Raw genomic sequence first — 15,117 nt, 5'->3', positions numbered from 1 at the left:
CAGTAATTTTTTTATTCCACTTTCCCTACTTGCCCATACATGTGTATGTTCCAAAAAGTTTTGGACACAGACTGCAGTTGTCTACTGCTGTCAAACTGATGTGTACTGATAGAAATGCAACTTCATACAAATATCATTGATCTATCACAAGTAGATCCTATCGAACTACCTTAATCATAAAACTTAACAATTGTTGATGCTGTGGTCGCCGTTGCAGCAATCGATCCCTATGTCTCGCTTTCTGTGACTTTGTTTGCAGGCCAGACAAAAATGACCAGCAAGACTTGATCAACAAAAGAGTGATTTTAGTGATGAATTGTATTTAAATCTACAATGTAAAATTGTGCAAGAGTGCACATACATGTAGATCCAGAAATCTATATAAATTGTAATACATTCATTATGAAAATGTAATCATTATTTCTTTATATATTATTTAAGTAATTTATTGTGTACATGATATATATATTTTCGTAAATTGATCCAAACTACATGTACAAATGTACATATCATTTAATGCTACAAATGGTAATGAAATAAAACAGAAGCATTTGGAAGACGGATTTACTGGCCGACTGGAATCTAGATGTATGGTCATTAAATACATGTAAATGTATGTTTAATGCAGGGTTTGTGCTAGGATTTTGAGGGCTTTAATAGTCACTTTTGTGTGACAAGAAAACGGTACCAACCTTTTTTTGAGAAGCAGCTTAACATGACAGGACTATGGTACATGTAGTTATTGCATAGGGTTAAATACATGGAAAAACATGAGTACTTTTCTTTTTCTTTTTCAGTATTTCATTAGTATCAATATACAACTAAACTATAACAATAAAGATTTAAACAAAACAACTATTTTTCTTTAAAAGATACATAGAAGAACAGTAATAAGAGCGCTGTTCCTTTGCTTTTTTTGTGTTTTTCTGCTGTGCATGTACTGATTTTGTGTAATGGTTGGATACTCCATATCCTTTGTTTTTCTATTTTTTATATATTTTCAATGTTTTGATTGTCTGAAAACAGGGACTGTGCTGGACTTTGTCAATGTCGCAAATTGCTATTTTTATTTCCTACAGCAACAAAAGGTGATATTTCTGGCACCAATTATATTATCCAACAGTAAACTCTTTCCTGACTGCAACAGTAATAAAATCAATATCAGACCAATATAAAGGGCATTAACAGGTAAATTTGTCATACATGTATGCTAGCATGTGCTGATAATCTCTTCTACAGGTAAACGGTTAAAAAAAGCATGTAAGTTAAGTGTGAAATTGTACATTTTTTATTTGTAATTATCAATAAAAGTTGAGGAACAGAATATAAAAAAGAAGATGTGGTATGATTGCCAATGAGACAACTCTCCACAAGAGACCAAACGACACAGAAATTAACAACTATAGGTCACCGTACGGCAGAAGTTTACAATAAATGTAATGAGCGCTGATTAATAAAAGTGATCCCTCGTTCTATTTTAAGACTCAACGTCATCAATATGTCTAACAGGTAATTGTTGTAAAAACAAGACCACTGTCTATCAATGGTGTCAGTTATCTATTGGACAAATGCTGACTGACCGATTCTATTTGTCAACATGTTTGTATGAATTAATTTTGATGATTTTTAATGACCCATCAGATAAGGTGATTACCTGTAACAACAAGTATATGAAGACACCTGTTCCGACTGTTGATCAGCTTCTGGTTAATTGTTAACTTGTAGCCTTGTAAAATTTGTTCAATTCATTCGTAACTTTTACAAATTTTGGTAACGAAATTGATCAGAAATACTGTCATCATTTCGAAATTCGTTTAGTAAATGGCTTACAGGACAAGCGCTAGTGAAATCAAGTGCTGTTTAAAGGAAACAAATGACAAATTCTGTATGATGAACTAATTCATCTTTGTTCCATTAGGAGTCAACATAGTGGACACAGGTTATCTGGTCATGTATAAATGACCTCTCAGATGCTGTCATATATTCAGTACTCGGGGATCTCCATGAATGAAAAGTTAACGATGGAGGAACTTTCACAATGACAAAACCCTGCGTCTACCACGTTTCGTGATCTAAAGTATTTAAAATCTTACATTTCTATTTAAGGAATGGTGAACAGACTGATACATGTATATTGCTTATTATATTTGTTTCATTATAGAATAACTAATATTTTCATTTATTGTCATTTGTACATGTAACAATTTCAATGTCAAGCCTGCACGGCCCCCATTTTGTCAAGAATGGCCACAAGCTGTCTTTAAGGATCTCAAGTCGTTTTCTTGCTATTTTGGTAACTGTTTGGGACTTAAAAATGGGGGGGAACTTTTTTTCACTGTCAAATTCAGGAGTCATGAACCGGTATCGATGATTTGCAACATCAATCAGAAGAAGTTTTGTACCGGTTTTGTAAAACGTTGAATAAAGGTTTGGAGGGCAAACATTTACAACTTAAAATAGTTTTTATGACTTTAAACTGTAAATTTCATAGTTAAGTAATAGTCTATGCAACATGCATCTTTTGATTCTGCAAATGTTAACCGGATGTATAAATTTGATTGTACATGTAAGCTAGGAAATGAATTTGGTAATACGATACGCAATTTCTTCAGATTATCAAGATGCAGTTAATATTCATGTATTTACTTTTAAAATTGTAAAGTGATTCAATAATATCGATAATTGTTGTACTCGTGTTGTTTGGCATGAAATTATGTTGTTTTACGTCTTATTTTGTATTCATTTAAAAAGGGGGTGCTGATGCGTAAGTCAATATAAAAGCATGTGTTCGACCTGTTAAACTTTTTCATCGTAACTGGATTTAAAATTTATTTTTCAATCTTAATTTCATTAGCATTTGCTGAAACATAATTTAATAATGCAATTAATTCTCAGTGTTTTCCCATGGCTATTCAAGCATTGCAGTACCACTACGCATAAAATTCGACCGCCATTCTTTCATCATTGCTGCAATGCATCCCCCTATGTGTGAAAATTATAACTGTGTAAAATATTTATTATCGATATTTTGAAAGTGAAGTGACAAGTGACAACACTCCATTGGTGTTTTAAACTCATCCAACTGATAATTGGATGCATCACCTCGCGCGTCCTGGGATTTTACAACCTTCTTGATTAGTTGGTTATACATCGAGACTTCGGTTACATAATAGAAGTTGCCAGTTAGCTGATAAATAAATAGTCATATTAATCTCCAATGCATATCTTTCTGTGCTAAATAAAAAGTTTAACCTTTTCCAGTATAAATTTCACCTTAAAACGGGTGTTTGACATCGTTATTTTACTGTGATCTATAAAAAGTAGAAATTTAAAATTTGGTATAGTGTCTGGTATTATAAAATGAAACTAACGTAATTTCACCGAGAATGGACAAAACCTTTTTTAAAGGGAAACTTCGCAAAAAAATGAAAAATTGATATTATGTTGATTATGTATAAAAAACCACAAATTCATAAATATTAAAGTTTAATTCTGCTAGATAAGAGATCACCATCGATTTTAAATTTAGAGTATCACTTCTCCGCGTGCGGCCATTTTGACATCATCCCTGAATAGAAACCACGATATATCTATAAACCACAAAGGACCAAAACAAGCAGTAACCTAACGTAGCCGTAATTGAGTGTCGATATCTTGTCAAGCGTACGGTTGTTTTACCCGACAAGGAAAGCCTAAACAGTTTCCCGGGTCACAAAAAAAGATTATAATAGACATGGTTGTGCATGCAACCTTTCCTAACTAACTTGATACGGAAAATGTAATTATATATAATTTTTTTTGAATAACTAGTACTATGGTCTGTCGTTTTGAAACTGTTTTTTTTTACTAAGTTTTTGAAACAAGAAATGTTAATGGAAATTAGTTAAAAAGTTCAAAGTGATAAATTAAGTGTTCCGTGTAAAAATGTTTTCGAAAATCTAGTGTGTTCATAATTCATTTATGTAATAATCTTATTTAAATAAATTCGGACCTTCCCTTATCTGATCACCAGCATTGCTAAAGGAATTGTTCCCAGAGGTATTGTGAGTTGACACGTCCAGGTATTCAAGCGATTTCTTGTCTGGCTTTAAAACTCTTATTACACAATTACATAAAGCAAGTTCGTGCATCACTTCACCTCTTAGGGTATTGAGAAGTGTACACGGCCGATAACTTGTAACTTTCCATTTTGAAACTCAGGTGAATATACATCTTTGTCTTGCGTGTCCGATAGTGATATGCTAGTCTTTACTAAACCATAGATATAATAGCCATTATATATATGACTAAACTCATACGCTTGTTTATAAATAACATTTATGGTGTAAAGAACATTTATGAAAATCTAAATAATTCCAAAAAAAGATTTGATAAAATAAAAATATATTTACATATTTTCCAAACGTAAATTGGGGAAAATGTAAGTAATTACTCGTTGTCAATAATTATGGACATTTTGAAACGTACAAATATTGATTTAACAAAATGTACGCACTTGTCGATCATTGGATTATACGCCTAGATAGAAGGTTACGGAACTATAGATAATCGCAATTTAGAATATATACATGTATATTGAATATACGAGAGAAACATCCAAAACCAATCTGATTTAAATACAGGTTGATATCTAAGTGTCTCATAAGTCTATTCTAAGGTTGGATTTTTGATCTCTGTTTTTATTATGAATTGTTGTATATATATATATTGTTTGATCAAATATGTGACACTATAATAAAATTTATTTTATTTATTTTATTTTTTTATATCTAACTTTCTTTGGTTCATCAAAGCTATGCACATAGTAAAATCACAGATTTTTATTTCCATAAGATTATTTTGAACAGTTTAAGAAAGTCGTCATCATCTCAATGGTTGTGTATTATATATAATAATGTAATAATGTGAACATGGTTCTATTATACCTCATGTCAATTTTCCTGTTCCGACATGCATGTAATATATATGCCACTGGACGTACACTAATGATCCCCAAAAAGCTTATTTGAAGAAATAAAGAAACTTCACATCGAATTGACTGATAGTAGATGTGTTAACGTCTGGTCAGCCAGAAGGTTGATTAATTTATTTAGTTAGCTTAACAGGGAGGGGGGATAAACCATTCCTAATATTGCACTTGTGCATAAAATATTAAATGAGAGTAATATAAGAGAAAATATAAATACGAAAAGTCGCATATCTGGTAAAAAAAAGTCTCACAGGCAACTATAGAATTTCACGTACACTTGTCATTCTTAATCGAAATAACGGACAGTCATTAAAATACATGCATGTACACTTTGATAAAAAGGGGTGCTGCAGTTGCATATTATTCATCATAAATCTATTTCAAGTATATACTTTCCTGTCATTCTTATAAGTTAACGCAGAGACATGTAACTTTACATCTCTAGTTAACGACAATCAACCATATAAATATTTGAATCTGATGTGACTTACCGTTCATCTCTTTCTTTTTTCATCTTTTTTTTTTATTTGGGCAGGTACACAAACATTGTTATGTTAGATATACTGTTCCCAGGTTGAAGGGGGGGGGGGGATTTAAATTGAGAGAAAAAAATATAGTCAGAATTTAAATCGTACCGGCAATTTTCACCTAAGACTCCTCTAAAATCATGAATGGTCATGCTTCACAAAAATCAGAATTTTCTTTGCATTGGTACATTCTGTATCGGTAGTGATTTACCTTGACATTTCCGGGTATAACAGAGCTACTTGTATATTACCTGTATGTGGTTAGGTGACGTCCCATGAGGTCTTACGTATACAGGTTCACATTTATAATGGTTTCTGATATAACAAGGTTTTATGACATTCACACTTCTGCATGTTTTGTATACCAAATTCTTATCTTATTTTCAGACCAAACGAGGATATGAATATTTTCCAGGAAAAATATTGAGTATCAAAGTATCAAACTAATTTCGGGATTTTTTTCTTTCTTGGTATTAAATCACAGAAACTTAAAGAAAATACTGCTTGTCCGCTTTAGGTGTATTCTTGTCAGTTAAGACTGACATATATGTCTCTGGTATAAAGTGGGTTTATGAATGAATGAAAAGTCTTGCAAAGGTACAAGATATAAAGCACATTAAAAATTGAATCCTCCGGTCTGTCTCCATTCAAAAAAAGGAAAGTTGACGTTAGATTGATTCTGTTATTTTTTTTAAACATCGTTGGTCAAATATAGCTAAAGTATGTATACGTTGTGAGATTTTAAATATTTTAATAAGGGCATTCCCGATTAGGTAAATGTAGATCGCTGTGGACGGACCAACCTATATTAATCATGTAACCGCGATAATTTTCTCTAAACATTGAAATATTCACGGTTAATACCCATGATAATTTGAAAAAGTAAGTACAGTGTTTGGTTTATACGCTCGTTTTCGTGGGCCATTTTTATTTGTAAATTATTTATTTGAAAGTAATTCAGAATTTCGATGTTACAACAAAATACTCACCTATCTATTTTAAAATTAAGCTTACGCAAAATATAAAAGATATACATGTATATAACGGCGATTCAGGTATTTTGCCACCATATTCCTCCCCAAATAATTAATGTTTTTATCATTCATACGAATTGTTGTTCACACCTGTAACGGTGAACCGTGTTGGCTAAAATTCACTGAGTGAAGATCAAAAGAATAGAATTACAGAATGCTAATCTTTTAATTACCTTGAATTTAACCACGCATTCAACAGGTGGTCACTTAGTGTCACAGTACAATACACATTGTATTTACACAGTACTAGACTGAAGTAAAAGCCTTCAGGTGAGAATACAAACATGCATTTGTAAAACCAGAGACATATAATACAATGTATTATATGTCTCTGGTAAAACAATATCAGTTATATATGTTTGTTCAAAATATCCGTCGGAAAAAAAATTCATGAAAATATATTCTATTGTATGATTTACTTTTCTAACTATAATCATATCAGAAATCCTTTAAATATAAATTGTACATTTTAATTTTGAAAGTTGCACGGCGGATCACTTTACTTTCTTAATTATTAGTTGGTTAATAGCTACGCCAAAAGTCGTCGATGCGCTTTAAATCGCGTTATTAGATGATTAACGAACAAGACTTACAACGAGATTTATTCACTCCCGGCATGCAAAAAGACTTAAACTACGTCACATAAGTCAGGAAGTTGGAATAAATTAAATTATTAATTCCCAATTTTCTTCTTTATTAGTGTTCATATCCAGATAAAACTTGGTAAATATGTTTTTTATGGTATTATGAACATAATAAGATGAAAAGTAAAAAATCGCGAATTTTCCCTTTAAATAAAGTTTCGCAGTTTTTTCATCAGCTATATTCACGTCGATGAATTATTTTTTGATTGGTCACAACAATCAATTATTTTTAGATTAGTCGCGGTTGATTGATTTTATCAAAGTATACACATCACCGCCACCGGTGCCGAGTTGAGAAAAAGACGTGTCTTATGAAATATTTAAAAGATTTGATAGAAAAACTTTCAAAATATACCTAATTATTTACGGAAATATTGTTTTCAATAAACTTGTGTTGTTTTATTTTTATTTCAATGGGTCACAAGCTTATTAAAGTGTAGCGGATTCATTTGCCGTTATTTTTTTACACAAGTGGGGCTAAATTTCTTTCACTTCAACAAGATAGGATTTTTACAATTATGAAGTGCTTTAAATAAATCTGACAGGGATGTATTAAAAAAAAATAGTTAATTGTCATGAAATAAAATGTCAGCTTAGCTTCCAAACAGGTAATTGCCAAATAAGTCATCCATATGACAGGTATTCTTCATTGACGACTTCTGTAATTAACACAAATAAACTTTTTTTTACTGTTTCCTGTAAAATCTCTGTGAAGCAATGATGACATTCAAAGTTTTATTTAACAACTTGCTGTTGATGCTGAAACCATTCTATCAGCAAACTGAGGACACTGTTAGTGAAAGACTGTAAAGACATGACATTTATAGGCAGACAATGAACAAAGTTGCCAGTCTTGGAACTTTGTATCCTTGTCTGTTTAAGTATGCAGCAATTGGTCCTGTTTTGCCAGTTTCAACAGCTGATTGTGAAAGGTGTTTTTCATGTTTAAACAGTATTTAAGGATGTACTTAGGTGAGGTTTTGGAATTTGTATCAGAATTTCTGACTCCTTGGTTTTTTTCCATATGATACAATGTAAAATATTTTGCCCCATAACACCCATTTATCTTTTCATACAATACTTAATAGCCCATAAAATGTCATTTGCCAAAATTTAAGCAGATTCTTGATTTTTATTCTTTTGATTTGAGACCCTAATAACACCAATACAAATATAAGGTAAAAGTCCGAGTCAGCCTTTTCCCACCATATTTTAAAAATATAATATCTCGAAAAGGAGCTCCATGACCTATCAATATTTTTAGCTTATTTTGTTCCTTAACTAATGCTTTTCCAACTTAAAGTATCAATTTTAAATTCTTGATTCTTTGAATTTCACCTAAGTACATCCTTAAAACACCTTTGAGATACAAATAATGCTAATATCAAGTGAAGGACCAAAGGAGGAAGATTTTGATTTTGAAAAATGTGTGGTGACCTTTGGAAAGTTGAAACAGAGGAAGATATCAACAAAACAATGTGTACATGACATTAATTTGTAAATAACTATTGCAGACTGGATTATTTTTATCATTTTTTATAGGGTCTGTCATTATTTCCTCTCATCTGTAATAAATACTTTAAAGTTCCATGACTTATATGAATTGCTGTACCTATAATAAAACAATTAGATTGGTATATGGCTTTAAACAATTCTAGACATATCGGCACCCAGACAAATCGGCACCTGGACAAATGGCACCTGAGAAAGACACTTCGGCACCCAGACAAATCGGCACCTAGACAAATCACACCTAACATCGGCACCTCATAAAGATAAAATCAATTATTAAATTCTTGATCAAAATATAATGAACCAAAAATCAAAATTTACTGTGAGTGGTATAGATATGTGGGCATGACCTCAATTTGCAAGTTTAGTGTTAATATAGCAATACTTTCGACTTGTATTCTTTTTCCATATGCATGAAAATTGATTTCATAGATTTCACCATTCATGTACTAGTTTTAATGTAATGCATAGTTCTATTCCGATAGTATTCTAAATCAATGAAACACATGTATCATATTTATAATATTTATTTTATTTATTATAATCATATTCATAACAGTTTATAGACACGTTAACAGCACTAGATTTACATCAAAGGTGAACACATGATAGTAATGAAACATTTTAAGTACTGTAAATATAACATATAACATATATACAGGCAGCACTATAAGTTTTAACAAAGTCACTTTGGTGGTGTTCCGTACACTGGCACATTCCTTTAGCAGTCTGGAGGTGGAGATGCTGTTGCTACAATACTGGTCCCACAGTCTTTACACTTTTGATCTCCATTGAGAAATTATCAAATTTCATTATAAACTTACATTAAATACTGATTAATGCATGACTACAATTAATTATGATTTAATTAAATGATGTTTATTCAAACACCATCATACTTAACAATCAATTAGGATTTAATTAAAATTTAATGATGTTTATTCAAACACCATCGTTTAGGGTTTAATTAAAAAAAGACAATTATTTTTTCAAATTTTGTAATGCATATTTTATTTACGGATTTTAATATTTCTGTAACAATTCTTTTATTTTTCTTAATATTTATAGATTATCGTTGGTTATCTCAACGAGATTGATTTTCTCGCTTTAGCCGGTACGGCGAAAGTGAAAAAAAGCAATCAAGTTGGGCTGACCAATGATAATCTGTTTATCGCTGTTTTACCTATGACGACGTTGCTAATTTTATTGACAACGGGCACGTGGGCCCTTAGTTTCTAGCGATAATTTTTCATATCACTCGACTCCACTGAGAAAGAAAATGATCAGTCAGCAAGATCATAGGAAAATTTTTAAAATAGCGATAAATATAGGTGCCGAATTGTCTTGGTCCCGAAATGTCCTGGTCCCGAAATGTCCAAAACGGATGCCGAAATGTCTTCGGACCTGGGTGCCGATTTGTCTGGGTGCCGAAATGTCTTGTTACCGCTTTAAACATTCAAATTATGTCAATGTATGTAGTGACTAGTGTAACTAATTCTGAAAAAGCAGAGTTGTGGTACTGTTGTTTACTGATGACTGTTTACTTTGCAGAACCACCAAAACAGAAGAAAAAGACCACAAAATCCTGCAAGATATTGGGCAAACAATAGGGAAAATAGATTTAATGGAGAAAAAACCATGCTACATAATTTTTCCATTCTTTCAAATTCTGAGCATCAAACACAATTTTAAGCCAGATATTTTATAATATATGCTAAGTCACATACTCCAATAAGTTCAGGACAACCAATTCATAACAGTGAAAATATCAGAAGATTCCCAAAGACATAATAAATGTAGAAATTTAGATATTTTACCAGAAATTAGTTCCTTTGCATTCTTCGACTCTTCGGTAAATGAGAACTTCCGGTGTGCGCCAGGGCCGAGAAATCAAATCGGACCAAATAATTTCGACACAATCTTCTTTCATCTGGGTATCAGTGACTCATTCAATACCAAAGAAGGCTATATGAGAACTTTCATGAACATGTGTTTAGTAATTAGTTAAATAAGTAAATGAAATATATGAAAAATATATAATTCTCCTACAAAAGTATCTTTCTTCACCATATATTTCCTCAGATAGAATCATTCTTATACTTTGCCAAAACGTAGATTTTACCATGCTTTTTAAAAATATATGATAAAACGTATGGGTCACCGTGCTATATTTCAAGCTACAAGACGCACAAAATGCCCAATTTTGCATAGATTTTTCACGAAAAAATGCTTTTTTGTGCTTAAAGAGAAATTTATGAGGTAGAATTTTCAATAAAACATGCCTTGAAGAGATAGGTTTTACGATATAAATAATGCTTTAAGAAAATAAAATAAAAAAATGTTGTCACCGAATTTTGTTTTCTGGCCACAAGCAAAAAATGAAAATTTCGTTAATTTCTTTATAAATATTTTGCAGATTAAAGACATTACAGCAAAGAACAATAAATTCGTCAATATCAATATTATGTGATATTTTTTTCGATTGCCTATAGTTATAAATATTGCATAGATTTTGCTTTGATAATTCGAAATTCCCATTTTGTAAAAAGGTGGGGTGGAAAACTGAGATATTAAATGGCCAATAAAAAAAAACAATTAAAGGGGCATTAGCTACGAGATATAAAAAAAGGGATAACATATATTTTTTGGTTCAATCATTAATTAATGAAAGTGAAATAACAATTCGCTTTTAGCAGCCAGTTTGGTTCAATTTTTGTAAGCTAAGAAACATCGCTGATGAATTATTTACTTGCAAGTGAATAATTCGACATCATTGAATCCGTATTCATGCGACCTTCAATTTAACCCCTTAGCTAGAGATGGGTTACGCATGAATTAGGCGTGTTCAATTATTAAAAGGAAAAGAATGTCAACATTGAAAGTGAAACAAGGGTAAACCATTTGATTGACTGATACGATCCTTAAAAAACTCTTTCTATACAGGTAAAAACGATGATTAACGTATATTTCTAACCTATATTGTAAAATCAAACAGACATAGATAAATCCAATTGGACGAGTTCGCTATCTATTTATATTTTAGTTTATGATAATATCGGGTTATATAACCGTCGGCAGTCTTCGGTGGTCACCTCGATAGTTAAATATACGGCGTCTAGACTAAAATACACACGAAATGCTTACACATATTATCAAGCCCATGCATTGTAAATTGTTTATTCTAGACTTTTTATAATTTGGATATACGTTTTAGTATGTTATAGATCAAGTATGAGAATTTGAGTCAAATCGGTGAACATGAATTTGACAGCTAATGCCCCTTTAAAGTAGATGAAAGCTTAACACTACTGTATATGGATAAAAAAAAATCTTATATAACGTTCTTCTTTCGCTTTGTAAACAACACCATGATAAAATTCTCAATATATATATACTTACCGCAGACTCAGAGATGTATATAATAATAGCTGTTACAATATACCTCCCACGTAAATGATCCACATGTATATCGTAACCTATGTGCAAACGCTATGCCGATTTCGTCATCGCTGTGTTAAAAATTGCACTTGAAAAAAAAACCTAAAGAATCTGTATTTTTATTCTGATCCATTACAAAAGGAATTAATGCATTATCGGAAAAGTGTACAAAATAAAAATAAAATAAAGTTCCGCGAAATTCCATTAAACATTAAATGCTTTTGGCGCATTAAAGTCATTTCAAAACATGACGTCATAAGAATTAAAACTCCAAATCTGAAGGTTTTTCCGTTGCGTGAACCCTCCAAATTCGGATAATATTGCATTAACATGGAGTTTTCATGTAGGTGTTGCATTATTCGCACATTTACTGATTTCAGCAAGTCAACATGGCGGCTCCTTGGTTACAAAATGTCAACTGTGGATTTGACGGTAGCTTACGAGAAAAAATGTAAATTATATATAAATAAACAGCTGCGCCATGAGCGCATGATACGCCCGTCGCTTTTTTAAGGAATAAAGTTCAATAACTTCTCAATGTCATTTCAGAAATTTATGAAAAACTAAAGGGAGGTTATCTTAAAAGATATAAACCAGTCACCTAAGTTTCAAAAAACTGATCAAAGCACTTTAAAGATATTATCCGAAAACTGGAAAATCACCCCCTTTTTATGAATAAAATCCCATAACTCGGAAACGTAAAATCTAAAATTTATAAAAATCAAAAGGGAGCTTATGTCAATAGATATAAACAATTCACCAAACTTTCATGAAAACTGCTGAAAGCATTTTTGAGTTATTGTCCGAAAACTGGAAAATTCCCCCTTTTTAATGAATAAAACCCCATAACTCGGAAACGTAGAATCTAAAATTTATAAAAATCAAAAGGGAGCTCATGTCAATAGATATAAACAATTCGCCAAAGTTTCTTGCAAATTGGTGAAAGTGTTTTTGAGTTATTGTCCGAAAACTGGAAAATCCCCCTTTTTTAATGAATAAAACCCCATAACACGGAAACGTAGAATCTAAAATTTATAAAAAACGAAAGGGAGCTCACGTCAATAAATATAAACAATTCACCAAAGTTTCATGCAGATTGGTTAAAGCGTTTTTGAGTTATTGTCCCGGACATGTTGACGACGGACGGACGGACGGACAACGGTATACCATAATACGTCCCGTAAACGGTCGTATAAAAAAATGGCAAATGTTGGAGTTGAGAATTAAAAGAATTAAAAACATTTATTTTCTAGCGGCTATTTAAGAAATAATTCATGCAAACTATATATTTATTGCATGGAAATTTAGCTTTATCTAACAGGGGTAAAATAAAACAGCCACACACACGGCATACCCACCCTCGCTTCAGTATTTTAAATGACAGTATTTGTCCCATTAGAATCGAAATAATTCATAAACAACAAAAAACAAACAAACAAACAAACAAACAAACAAACATGCAATCAAATAAGCATGCACAAACAAATCCACAAAACACAAAACACTACACAGTAAACTGAAGATTGGTCAACACGAATCCAGCCAAAAACCGCTGTGAACTCAGGTGCTCCGAAGTGGCAAGCAAAGTTCCTCTTGGTCTAAACAAAATATGAGTAGATATACCATTGTCTAGGCATTTCAATGGGAACTTAATTTGTCCACTGATAGCAGATATTTTCATTTACTGTTTAATGATTCAAGTTTAAGACAACAGTTCTTTTAGACCGAACAAAACACCACTTGATAGGTATTTTCCACAAAACCGGTTGATATATTGGATTGATTTACTTAATGTTTGATTTTTTTACACTAAGTCTTGCTTTTTGTCTACGGACACTGGCGTTAAATTAAGTTTAGAAGTGTTCTGGCTTTTACGCCTATAATTATAAAATAAACATTATTATATTATACGAAATAACTTAAGATGCAATATAAAATACTTATGCATGTGTGGACTCCACCCTCCTTTGTTTAAACTACTTTTGAATTTACCTAATGGAACAACAAGCTGTCTTAAAGCTTTATAGTTTCCAGTAAATGATGACAACCATTTTAGATGAGTATGTGCATCCTAGATGGACAGCGTCTTTATCTTTTTGAAGTTGCTTACGTAAGGACTTTTTTTATTTTGCATGTTAAAAAAAAATAGGTTTCATCATCAAATTTATTTACATTATAATGTATTCAAAATCTATTTTCACTTTGAATTCTTTTGTCTAACCTCTCTGTTTCCAAGAAATGGTCAATTACTCGCATTTTGCATTATATCTTCCTATTAAAAAATCATTTGTCTGTTTTTACATTTTGTCTTTTGAGAAGTGCAATTCAGATTTTACATAAATGAAGAAAATTATGAAGGTTTATTTTTTTATTATTACGACTGTCTGTAAAGGACAGAATGATGTTCGATTTTTAAACAAAAAATGTTATATAAGGGGAGATAGCTCAGATTATCTAAATTTTATATAATAAAAATGCACGGTAAATTTACATTTCGTTTTGTAGCAAGAAAAGATGTGTTCCGTGGTCCAAATTTTTAATTTTATTTTCTTAAAGCATATTTTAAGAACTATATCTACTCATACCCAGGCTTGTAATCAACTATCCATCAATAGCATACAATGGCAACACATTTATTTTATTGTAGCAGTTTTGCTCAAACACGAAATTAATAGGTATCATCATTATTTATAAATATCAACACTCATTAATCTTGGATCATTTGAAATACGTTTTTTCCTATGGACGATGCTTGTCCACGTATGATTCAATCACATTTTGACATCGAAGCACGGTTACGTTGACTAGAAACGATGCCAAGAAGGAAGAACATTATAATAGATTTAATAATTATTGTTTTATTTTTTTACATTATATGCTATGAGATACTATTTAAGAACATTGGAGTATGGCATGGATACACCTTTAAAACAGATAAGTAAGTTTTTTTTTCATAAATGAGCTGTGAGACCCACCCCCCTTTTTTGCCACCG

General features: G+C 31.5%; 1 protein-coding gene across 2 annotated transcripts in view; it reads right to left on the bottom strand.

Annotated features, from left to right (window-relative positions):
- The window catches only part of LOC127729222 (uncharacterized), a 42,123-nt gene extending 31,574 nt beyond the window's left edge, over positions 1-10,549 (bottom strand). For both annotated transcript variants that reach the window (XM_052236943.1, XM_052236944.1), the window contains exon 1: positions 10,504-10,549. The gene's annotated coding sequence lies outside the window, so the exon portion shown is untranslated. The remainder of the gene's footprint in view (positions 1-10,503) is intronic.
- Between the last annotated feature and the right edge of the window lie 4,568 nt (positions 10,550-15,117).

Source organism: Mytilus californianus, unplaced genomic scaffold (assembly GCF_021869535.1).
Source record: "Mytilus californianus isolate M0D057914Y unplaced genomic scaffold, xbMytCali1.0.p SCAF_2, whole genome shotgun sequence".
In the NCBI taxonomy this organism is placed as follows: Eukaryota; Metazoa; Mollusca; class Bivalvia; order Mytilida; family Mytilidae; genus Mytilus; species Mytilus californianus.
Note: the sequence above shows the minus strand (reverse complement) of the source record. Positions and strands in the feature narration are given on the sequence as shown.